Here is a 12,272-nt window from a genome sequence, read left to right as displayed (position 1 = left end):
AGACAAGAGTGTGATAGGAACAAAATGGGTTTTCAGGAATAAAATGAATGAGCAAGGAGAAGCTGTCAAAAACAAGGCCAGACTTGTTTGTAAAGCCTATTCACAGCAAGAAGGCATTGATTATGAGGAAACATATGCAGCTACACTAAGAATGGAAGTTGTAAGGATGTTCTTGGCTTATGCAATGAACAAGAAATTCAAGGTTTATCATATGGGTGTTAAATCTGCCTTTCTGAATGGAGAATTAGAAGAAGAGATTTATATTAAGCAATCTGAAGGTTTTCCTTTATCAGAAGACAAAGACATGGTATGCAGATTGAAGAAAGCTCTTTATGATCTTAAAACAAGCACCAAGAACCTGGTATGCAAGGTTGGATAGTTACTTAGCAAAGCTTGGATTTGCCAAAGGTATGGTAGACAGTAACTTGTATCCGAAAGAAATTGAAGATGGCTTGTTGATCATCGTAATACTTATTGATGACACCATTTTTGGAGGTAATGATGAAGCTAGTGATAAATTTGTTGAGGAGATGAACAATGAAATTGAAATGAGCATGATAGGAAAAATGAAGTTTTTCCTAGGCTTGTAGATTGTGCAAAATAATGATGGTATATTCATTTCACAATCTAAGTATCTAAAAGATTTGTTGAAAAGGTTTGGTTTGGAAATTTTTAAACTTATTGGTACACCTATGATAACTGGTCACAAGTTATCTAGCAAAGATGAGACACCTGCAGTAGAGCAGAAGAAGTATAGATCAATGATTGGAGGTTTGTAGTATCTAACTGACACTAGACTAGATATAGAAAATATAGTTGGGATTGTAGCTAGATTTCAAGTTGATCCTAAGGAATTTCATTTTGCAATAGTTAAGAGAATATTCAGATATCGGAAAGGGACATCTAACTATGGGATTTGGTATGAAAGATCAAATGATTTTACACTTTGTGTGTATACTAATGTTATTTGGGCAGGCAGTATGGATGATAGAAAGAGCGTCAGTGGTGAAGCATTATTTCTTAGAGGAAGATTAGTTTCTTGGTTGAGCAAGAAGAAAGATTGCATTTCACAAAGCACTACTAAGGTAGAGTATGTTGCAATAGCAAATAATTGTAATTTTGTTATGTAGATGAAGTAGATGTTGAAGGATATCAAACTTGAGATCAAAGAACCTATTATCATTTACTGTGTAACACAAGTACAATGAATATGTCTAAGAATCCTAAATCACATTTAAAGACAAAGGATATATCTATTAAGTATCATGTGCTAAGAGAAAAAGCATTAGAAAAGGAGATCAGATTGGAGTGTATAAGTACTAAGGATCAAATTGCAGATACTTTTACAAAGCCTTTTCCTAAAGATACATTTGAGTACTTGAGAGGTATTCTTGGGGTTATGCCCCTATCTACTTCTAAATAGTTGATTTAGAGAGTCCATCAATCTAGCAGCATAGAGTACTATTATTCGATTGGAGTGAATGATGATGCTTCCTATATGGGGGAGTATTTTGTAAGTAATGAATCATTGAAGACTCTTGGTATTTGGTATTTAGTATTGAACAATGTCTTTCGACACTCAAGCTGGTGGATGACTTGGAGTAGCTGATTAACAATTAGTATTTAACAATTGGTATTAAGATTGACACGTTTGACATTGATGTCAATGGGGGAGAGAATATGCATGAAAAACACTTCCTAAAGCATGGGGGAGAATATGCATGAGATGATGAAAAAAGTAGCAACAAAGTACTACTTGGTATATTTGGAACTTAGACATTTTTCATCTACGTTGTCATCAATGCCAAAGAGGGAGATTGTTAGCATAAATTCTGATGATACTACATTGGGGGAGCATCCATAGCATTGGAGAATATTGATATGTTGCATTCATGACTATGTTTGTCATTGATATCAACATAGCATTGTTTTTGTAAAGACTGGTAGAGTAGTAGACAGAGATTTTGATGGTATGGACAATAATTTGATTGTCTAGTCATGTACAGTTATGGACATGTACAACATAGTGTCCTAATGAGGTGGTTAAGTGCACAGAATCTAAGTCGATGATGTACAAAAGTTGTACCTAATTTACAAAGAGCAGTTCATAGACATAGTATGGGGAAAGTAGTTACTAATGATTATTGTCTATCTTACATCCCAAATATAATGATGCGATGCACGATCAAGTGGTGATAAAGGACAATCAGGTGATGATGTCAATGAGTGTGCATGTCTTAGTATCGCACGTATGAATTTTTGTATAGACTCTAAGTTAATAGTGCTATTAGAATTGTAATTTAATTTATTATCTTATTTTAATTAATTGGGAAAGCCTCAAGGTTGATTCAAGGAATTATTATGAAGATATGGTATAAAGGAAAGATGTTTTCCTTGATTGTAAGATGTGAGATAGAGAATGATGTGTATTGAGATCAGTTTTGAAGTGCAAATTGTGAAAAGAAGTAGATTGCTTACTGCATGTAAGTGATCCAAGGGATTATTGGATGCACAGTTCAAGATCTGGTGACAAGATCTGAAGGAGCAGAAGTCTAGTTGATAGGATAGAGACAGAGGAAAAAAGTAGAAATTCAATTCTATTATTCTGCAAGGAATGTTGTAAAAAACTCTTAATAGGATCTATCCTCTAATAAGGAATATTTATATTAGTACATCATCTTGTGGGTACCATCCCCACCGAGGTTTTCCCTCTAATCAAGGTTTTCCCTAGTTAACATTTATAATGTTATTGTGTATGAGTATCTTGTTATGGTTTTAGTTTACATTACTCATATGGTTAAGATTGTTTAAGATTGTAAATTGTGATATTACTTGGATAATTGATTCACACCCCCCCCCCCCACCTCTCATCTTTCCCAAAATCTTGGATTGGATTATGATTTGGTATCATAGTTGTGTAATACCCTTGCCAAGATTTCCCTTTCAAAACTTCTTCAAACATCTCCTACATATCATAAAGCCTTTGAAAAAGCTTTATCCACTCTTCTAGTTCCATATCCTAATCAAGATAACATAAATACCTTTTTGCAATGTATGAGTGCTACCCTTGGTCCACCTTAAATTGTGTTTACTTGTGATGAATTGCCTCCTAAGGAGATTCAAGATCATTATCAAACTCTTATGGTACTTTTCCTAATTAATGGTAGTCTTATTCATCGAACTCTAGTTGCTAATGGAACTGAGCTTAATATTTGTAGCATGGATATGGTCAAAGCAATTAATGTTGACCTTTCAAACATCAAACACAATAGTACCTCTATTCATGGCTTTGATAATGTTTCCAAGAAAACTTTGGGCACCATTACTTTACCTATAAAAGTAGGTCTAGCTATCTTGAATACTCATATTCATGTTATGCTTGGCCTCTCAATTACAATATTCTTTCTGTTAAACCTTAGTTACATGATATCCAGGATGTTCCTTCAACTCTTTATTAAGAATTCAAGTTTCTCTATAATAATTGTTGTCACAAAAGTTTGCACCCTTGTCCAAAGTTTTTACCTAAGGAAAACCTTGTGAAGCATGGAAACAACCTCCAAGCTATGGGACTTGAACTGTGAGGTTGAGTCTCTAGAGAAGGTTGGCTTCCTTCGCTATCAGGATACACCTAACTACTCTTGGAGAGGAAAAGGGAGAAGGAATACATAGAAAGAAAATATACCTATTCTAACCTAAGGGATAATGCACCAAAATAGAGTGTTCAAACCAATCTCTGCCCATATATGCACTTTTGAACCATCATGACACTAAAAGATATACACATCTAGACTTGTTTTAATCCAATAATCACATACACATCAGAAAACCCAAATAAATGACATAAGGAAGATGAGATTCACTAATGTTGTTGAGATAATGGATTTTACACACATTACATAATATTGTTATACTGTATTATTTTATTTTATTATCTAATGTTTCACCTAGATGAATGTGCAACATGTAAAGATTTCCATAGGATATACTTGATGAGTTGTATTGTAACATTGTGATAATATTTCATGTAATTATTTAATATTGGGGAAAAGAATTAAATTTCCAATATTAAATGTGGGGTCAATGGGTTAAGTAGCACATGGTTTATGTAATAACATTTGGTGATTTTTGTTGAAATCTGATTGAAAAGATCATTGACTAGAAAGATTGTTATGAGGGAGATTGTTTCAATCATTGTTTTGTCACTAATGTCAAACCTGTTATTTGCTAGTAAGACAATTTCTTATAAGATTCAAGTACTATCACTTAGTTGATTGATGAAGAGGATTTGATCAGAAGATGTAACAACAGCACCTGGAGGAAAGGTTGAGTTGCTTATGTAATGAAGTACAAGGATCAATTAAGATAGATTATCTACTTAAGGTTAAAAATGTTGACTACACTAAGAAAGATTAGAAGAACATGAGATACAAAGTCTATTTTCCAAGCTTGATCAAGTAAATAGTAGGTTCCAAGCAATGTTAGTACAAGCCAAGTAGAAAGCTAGTTGAAGTCAAGTAAAAGTAAATTCTAGTGGATTTCAAGCAAGACAATTGATGTCGAGTAAAGTTTAGTTGATGCCGAGCACTAGTAAACTTTAGTTGACGCTGAGTGATTTTGTAGAGGATGTAAAGTAACACAATATGTGTTGAGCATAAGAAGATTGATAATGTCAAGCTATTGCATTATGACAAAGATCATAGATTCGCCAAATATAAGCCAACAAGTTTTTTTTCTTAGAACTTGTGAACCAGGAGGAAGATAAGGATGGTGAGTTGGTGGCACAGAATTTGATGTAAACCATTTTGAGGTGAATTCAAGTCGATTCTATAGGAAGTTTCTAGAATATATATGGAATATGGTCTAGATACATTGTATTCTACCTAACCCATCTAAAACCCTAATACTGGACAATGGAAAATGAGCCACAAAATATCTAATCTTCTATTTATAGGAATGGTTGGTCATAAAGCAAGGTTTTCAAATGCAAGAACCCAAGGAGGAGAGGGAATTAATGCTTTTACTTCATCAAGTTACCTAACAGAAGAGTTTGCAATGGCATGCTAAGCAAGAAGGCTTAAGGAGATGAATGCTTGAAAGGAGAACAAGCTATTGGAACTACAAACTGTAAAGGCCAAGCAGAATGGAGGACTGAATAGAGATATATAATCTACAAGAGAAGTTATAATTTGTATCAAATCAAAGCTCTATTATTACTCTCTAACAATTCTATCAGTCTAGGGTAAATCCTTTAGATTAAGATTGACTTTATAGCCATTAGTAAATCCTTTAACAGGGTGACATTCCAAGTGAATGGCCTAAATTCCTCTAACAAGGACCACTTTTAATGGGGTGATTGAAATCCCTTAATAGGGTCACATTTAATAGTGTGTATTGTAACCTTTAATAAGGTTGGCCTTTCACAGGCATCACTTTAGAAGAGTGAAAAAGGAGTAGTTAGTCATTGGTGGTTTTTCCCAAATTGGGTTTCCACATTAAATCATTGTATCAAGTGTGTTGATGAATGTGTTGTGTTTCATACTTTACATTTTTTAAATTTGATCAAATAGTAACCTACAAGCTTTAAGTATTTACATATTCATTTGATTGCATGCATGAATATGAATGTTTTATGGGTGCACTAAGATAAGAAAAGTTGTATTTGTACATCTGGACCTTGGATAATTGATTCACCCCTCCCCCCCCATCTTTTAGTTATTCTAAAGAATTTCAACAATTGGTATCAGAGCCTAGTCATTTAAGAGGATTAGTTTGAAGGTACTAGAAGCACAAAGATCAAGATGTCAAAAAGAGATATACCAAAGCTTAATAGAGATAACTTTCCTACATGAAAAGTTTGATGAAGCTACACCTTAGAGGACTAGGAGATCATGCACAATCTACCATTACAGTGCAACATGTTGATCCAATAGGAGCCCCAACTGCTAAAGATATGAAGAAAAAGAAAGAACACAATCAGATGATGTTGGAGATTGACACTGCCCTAAGCTATGTCAAATGTGATGATATCAAAGGATGTGACACTATAAAGAAGATGTGGGATGCCCTGACTACCATCTATGGAGGAGACAAAAATGTTCACAGAGCCAAATCAAAGAGCCTTAGAGGTAAATTTGATGGCATGAGAATGGAAGAAGGTGAAAATATTGCTCAATATTGTTAGTGAATATATTTTCTTCCAAAGAAATGCATACAAAATCACTCTAAATGCCCAGATAGGAAGATTGAATCAGCTCTAATAGTTGGATAGGTTATCATTGGATTGATAAACTTCCTCTAAATTTTATCGGGTACAGCTCCCCGCAAATGATTTACAATGAATTTAAATATAGATGCTTTTAACCAAAAAGCACAAAAGGTTTACAAGCATATACTCGTAAACACGAAATAGATGTAGAAACTAAGTAACTAAAAAGAAAAGAACAACAAATAGCTCAAAGTCTATTTTCCTGGATGCTACATTATAAGAAGCACAAAATCAAAGAATGCATTTTCCATTCTCTTGAGAAAGTGAAGAAAAAAAAAAGCTTTAAAGATACCTTGCAATCAAACATATAAAAGAAATAGTGACATTAAAGTACATTTTAGAGAAAACTAAAGGTGATACAAAGATCACAATTAGTGGAAAGAAAACTGCTCAAACTCTAGATTTTGCCATACAATTATCTTCCAAGTCTCCCATTCCTGAAGCATAAAAGATAAACAAGACCCTGTTACACATTTTCAATTAAAGTCACCATCTAAGGAAAACTAAAACTCCTTCCTTGCATTACATTTAAAAAACAAGATTTCCCCCTTTTTTAACACACAATTTAGAAAAATATGAGCTCTACTTTCTCTCCCTCACAAGAGCTAGAAATAATTCTAGAAAAATCTTTCCCTTCTTGTTGTAGCACATAGTCTACAGTCTCTAGTAAAGAGTGGAATTGGTTTTTGATTCATTAATAAATCTTTAAAAGGAAGTTGTACCTGTAAACACAGAGAGAAAACAAATAACATGAACTTTTCTCAACTATTGTGAACATTTTTTTACTTTCCAAGTCTTGGGCATAGAGTAAATTATTATTGTGTAATTAGGAAGACAATCTATTCACTAACATATTTTTGGCAACTCTACTAGGGAAGAGTCCATGCGTAATAGAACCAACAAAAAAGGGACTATGAATTATAATGGTACTCCTACATGATGATGTGTTCCCTGTGTTATAGCCTAATCTTAGATTTGAAGATACACAAGAAGATATAGTCTCAAATTTGACTACAACTGCATGGACATTGTGTCGAAATAGCCAACAATTTCAACAAGTGTTGAGGGTCTTAGAAAGAGAAGAAGAACAAGCTGTTCACTATTAAGGGATGTGCCTGAGATTCAAGAAGAGGTAGTAGTTAATAGGCTTGCTCAAGCATCTACAAGACCTTGAACAAGAAGTGAGAAATAGAGTTGCATGCTAGGAGATATACAAGAGGAGAAAGAGAAAAGGGGATTCTAGACGAGAACTTTGAACCTCTAAAGAATTTGACTTTCTTGCCTAATTTTAAAAATCCCAAAAAGAAGAAAAGTAAGTCTTGTATTAGACCCAATTCCCCACTAAAACAGTCCCCTTTCTCACCTTTAGTGTAGTCTTTACTTCCATTGAAAGCTCTTGTTCCCTCTCATTTGAATATCCAACCTTTGCAAGTCATATTACCAAAAATGGCTATCAATCAACCATGGGAATAGAACATAGGTCCATTGAACCTTGGTGTCAACCCTGTAGCACCTAAAGTTGCCACAAAAATTGTACCTAAATTTAGTGGAGATGGTAAAGTTTCAACAGATGATCACTTGAGCACTTTTCATATAGCATGTGGCATTATAAGTGTCCCTACCCAAGAAATTTTTGTTAGACTATTTGTTTGAATGCTAATTGATGTTGCTACTGATTGGTTCAATCACCTACCCCAACATTCCATTACCAATTGGAATGATATGAAACATGCATTCAAAAATAGCTTCAAAACCCCTAAGAATGAGTGCTCCTTATTACTTCAACTTATTCAAATGAAAAAGGAGATACACGAACCTATGAGAGAATTTGTGGAAAAATTCAATAGGTTAATTCAAAGAATTCCTATAGCATCTAGGCCTAATGTAGAAAACCAAAAGATATTATTTGTTAATGTTATCCCTCTGGATGTAAGTTTTCACCTCATCAAGGACATAGTTGTTGATTTACCTATTGCCCAAAGGCTAGCTATTCAATTGGAAGATGCATTTATTACTGTTGGTAAATGGAGAAGAGAGGTTCAATCTTCTGGTACCACTTCATCCCCTACTCCCATAGACCTTGTCATGCAAAAGTTGATGAATGATGTAGCCATGATGAAAAGCAAGTAGAATAAACCTCATAGCCCTTACCAAGCTCCCTACCAAGATATTCATAGGCATCAATAGCCCCCAAATTATAGTTAAACTCCCACATCAATGGCCCCCCAAACAAGGTTGCAAATTGAAAAGGCCCCCAAAGAAGTGATGTGTTCTTTTCATATGACCATAGATCATGATGTAAGAACTTGTCCTAATTGGCTAAATTGTGTTCAATTAGCAAAAGATGGCCTTGCAAGAAAAAAATCACCTGAAGTTGAAAAAGCAGAAAATGAAAGTGCAAGTGCTTATTTTCTCAAATACAAACTGGACAGAAAAAGAGGAGATGTTGTTTTCATGACACCTCAAGACCCTGCTTGTATAGTAATGACCAAAGGTCAAAGAAATCAAAAGTCCTATGCAAGAGTTGGTCCAAAATCATTGAATGCTAAAGTGAAAGAACACATACAAGCCAATCCTATGAAAAATGTAGAGCCTAGAATATTGTCCAGAATAGAATCAATAGTTGGTACATCAGCCTTTGATATAGTAGAATTTTGTAAGTCATCTTCTATATCCATTTCTCTAGCTGAATATTTGAGATTGAATCCTAAGGAATCAGATAAGTTAGTCCAATATGTAAAAGAAGGCTCTACTACTAATGTTAAGTTTACTGATAGTATGATTGAAAACCCAAAGGCTACATGTGAACTTGCCTTTGTATCTAAAGCATACAAAAAAGATACTCCTTATAGGGAATCAACTATTAATACTATTGGAGGAGAAATAGAAGAGAAGAAACCCAATCTATTATATGTATCATTATTATTAAATTAACAGAAGCTCAACAACAGTATCATTGACTTTGGAGCATTGGAAAATATTATACCAATGCCCATTGTAAAAGCCCTCAGCTTGGAGCTTACAAAAACTTTTGGATGTTGTTATTCTATTGATGGGAAGTAAGTACCCCTAGTTAGCCAAGTGAAAGATGTGCAAACTATTCTTTATGTCTATCTAAAGAAGAGGTTGAAACTTACTATCCTGGTAGCTAACATGTCGGCCAGTTATGAAATGTTGCTGAGCAGGACTTTCTGTAAAGATATTGGTGGAGAAATCAAGATGGATTGGTCTGAAGCCTATATTCTAGTAGGGAAGAAAAAGATAAAACTAGAGCTAGAACCAAAGAATTAATATATAGTTATACATTCAGACAATCTAAAAGCACAAATACTATATGAAGAAGAATGTTAGTTTGGATACTATATTATTTTTCTTGAGAAGTGATGTGAGGAAATTGAAAAAGCAAATGGCAAAAAATCCCTATGGACACTAGAGTTTGATGGAAGCTATTCAAATTTTGGGTTAGGTGTGGGTGTTGTCCTAATCTCACCTTTAGGAGACATTTTTCCTTTTTTTTTTAAATTAGATTTTCATAATACAAACAACATTGCGGAATATGAAGCATTGCTTCTAGGGTTGCAAGAGGCCAAAGAAAAGGGGGTGAAACAATAGAAGGTGAAAAGTGATGAACTCATTGTCAAATAGGTAAGGAAATAGTTTTCTATAAAAAAATGATAGGCTGAAACACTATAGAAACCTGGTTTGGGATGAAATTGAATCTTTTGAGGCCTTCTCTATTGAATTTGTGCCTCGTTCTCAAAATACTAAAGCAGATTCCTTAGTTTTTTTAGCTTCCTTGTTGTTACCACATCCAGAATTCAAAAGTGATACCTATAGGATTGAAATGATTTATCGACCAAGAGTCCCAGATAATGTCAATCACTGGAAAGTTTTTGATAATGATGCACAATTGAAGGATTTCATCAAGTGTGCTAAAAAAATTTCTAAAACTTTCTTTGAGGGATCAAACCATGAGGGTAAATCTGTTGGGGAAGGATCATCTGGATTAGGAGAAGTTTTTCAATTGAAAGATAATCATATCCTAAAGGGGTTGGTGTCCCTAGAACATCTCTTTGGTAGAAAAGATGATAGTGCCAAAAATAGAAGAAGTGACCCTGATAAAGGTGTAGAGGAACATGATAAAATAATTATCAGGAATGAAGAAAATCCCAAATGGATTTCCATTGGTTGAACCTACTCTAAGAATGAGAAGGATAAGTTGTCTAAACTCCTTACCTAGTATCAAAATGTCTTTGCCTGGGGGTATTAAGACTTGAAGAACTTTGAAAATGGAGGATTTGTGCATCATATACCTTTAAAGCCAAGAGTTACTACCTTTAGGAAAAATCTCAGAAACTATAATCGCAAGGTATCTAAGGCTATTTTTGAAGAAGTAGAGAAGATGTTGAAAGTTTACATAATCTACTTTATTCATCTCTGAACTTGGGTAGAAAATATTGTCCCTGTGAGAAAGAAAAATGGTGAAATTAGAATTTGTGTGGATTTTAGAAATCTGAATCAAGCCAGCCTCAAGGATAATTATGCACTTTTCACTATGGATCATATTTTGCAAATGGTTGCTAGGTCTAAAGGTATGTCAATGCTCAACGGGTATTCAAGATATAATCAGATTAGCATTGCACTTGAGGATCACCACAAAATGGCCCTCATTATTCCCTGGGGCACTTTTGCTTACAATCAGATGCCATTTGGCTTGATCAATGTGGGAGCGACTTTCCAAAGGGTAATGAATTCTTCCTTTAAGGATTTGAGGCATAGAATAATTGTGATGTATCTTAATGACTTGACCGTACACTCTCAGAGAAGGAAACACCACTTGAGAGATTTGGAAATGGTGTTGGACTGATGTAGGCAACGTGGTATATCTCTCAATCCCAAAAGGTTTATTTTCTTTATAGAAGAAGGCAAATTGCTCAAATATGTCATTTCTAAGGATGATATAAGGATCAACCCAAAAAGGGTGAAGCCAATACAAAAATGGGTGTTGCCCACTAATAGAAGTGATTTGAAGTCCTTTTTTAGTCAAATCCATTTTCTAAGAAGTTTTATACCTAATTTTTTTGAAAAGGTTAGACACATGTTGGGAATGATGAGCAAAAAATATCCTTTTAGATGGTAGGAAGAGGGCAAGAAATCTTTTGAGGATATTAAAACAACTATTTCAATTGCACCTACGCTAATAAGTCCTAATTTTGAAAAAGATTTCATTATTTACTGTTATGCTTCAGAACATACTCTATCCAGCATTCTGACTCAAAAGGATGATGAGATAATGAAGCCCCAATTTCTTTCATGAGCATTCCCTTGAAGAAACATGAATTAAATTATACCCAAATGGAGAAACATGCATTCACCATGGTGAAGGAATTGAAGTAGTTCAGGTACTATATTCTACATTCTCATTCAATTGTCTATGTGCCAGAAATAGTGGTAAAAAGCATATCAACTCAGCAAGAGATTAGGGTGAATAAAAGAGTTGTATGGGTAACTAATGTTCAAGAATATGATTTAACTATTAAGCCTACTTCATTGGTAATAGTATGACGTTTATGCAGATTGATGGCTGAAAACAAAGATTCACCTCTTGATAGTATTAAAGAAATGCCCATTGTTTTGCTAGTAAGTTCAATAGGCCCCTAGTTCTCCAATGTAATCTACTTTTTAACATATGGTGAATTTCCTCCAAACATGAGCTATAAAGAAAAATGGAATCTTAGGTTGAAGGCTACAAAATATGTGATCTCTAATGATATTTTGTATAAGAGAGGGATAGATGGAGCCTTTTTGAGATGTGTAGATGCAGAACAGTAGGAAAATTTGTTAAGGGTGTATCATTCAGACATATGCGAAGGACATTTCTCATCTACAGTGATTGCCTTTAAAATCCTAAGGAATTGCTTCTACTAGTTGGGTATGTTCAAAGATGCCTACAAGTTTGTAAAGAATTGTGAGAAATGTCAACTTTTCACTGGGCACCCTCAGTTGG

The sequence above is a fragment of the Cupressus sempervirens genome, chromosome 5 (assembly GCF_028749045.1).
Source record: "Cupressus sempervirens isolate cs-2001-9-10 chromosome 5, ASM2874904v1, whole genome shotgun sequence".
NCBI lineage: Eukaryota > Viridiplantae > Streptophyta > Pinopsida > Cupressales > Cupressaceae > Cupressus > Cupressus sempervirens.
Note: the sequence above shows the minus strand (reverse complement) of the source record.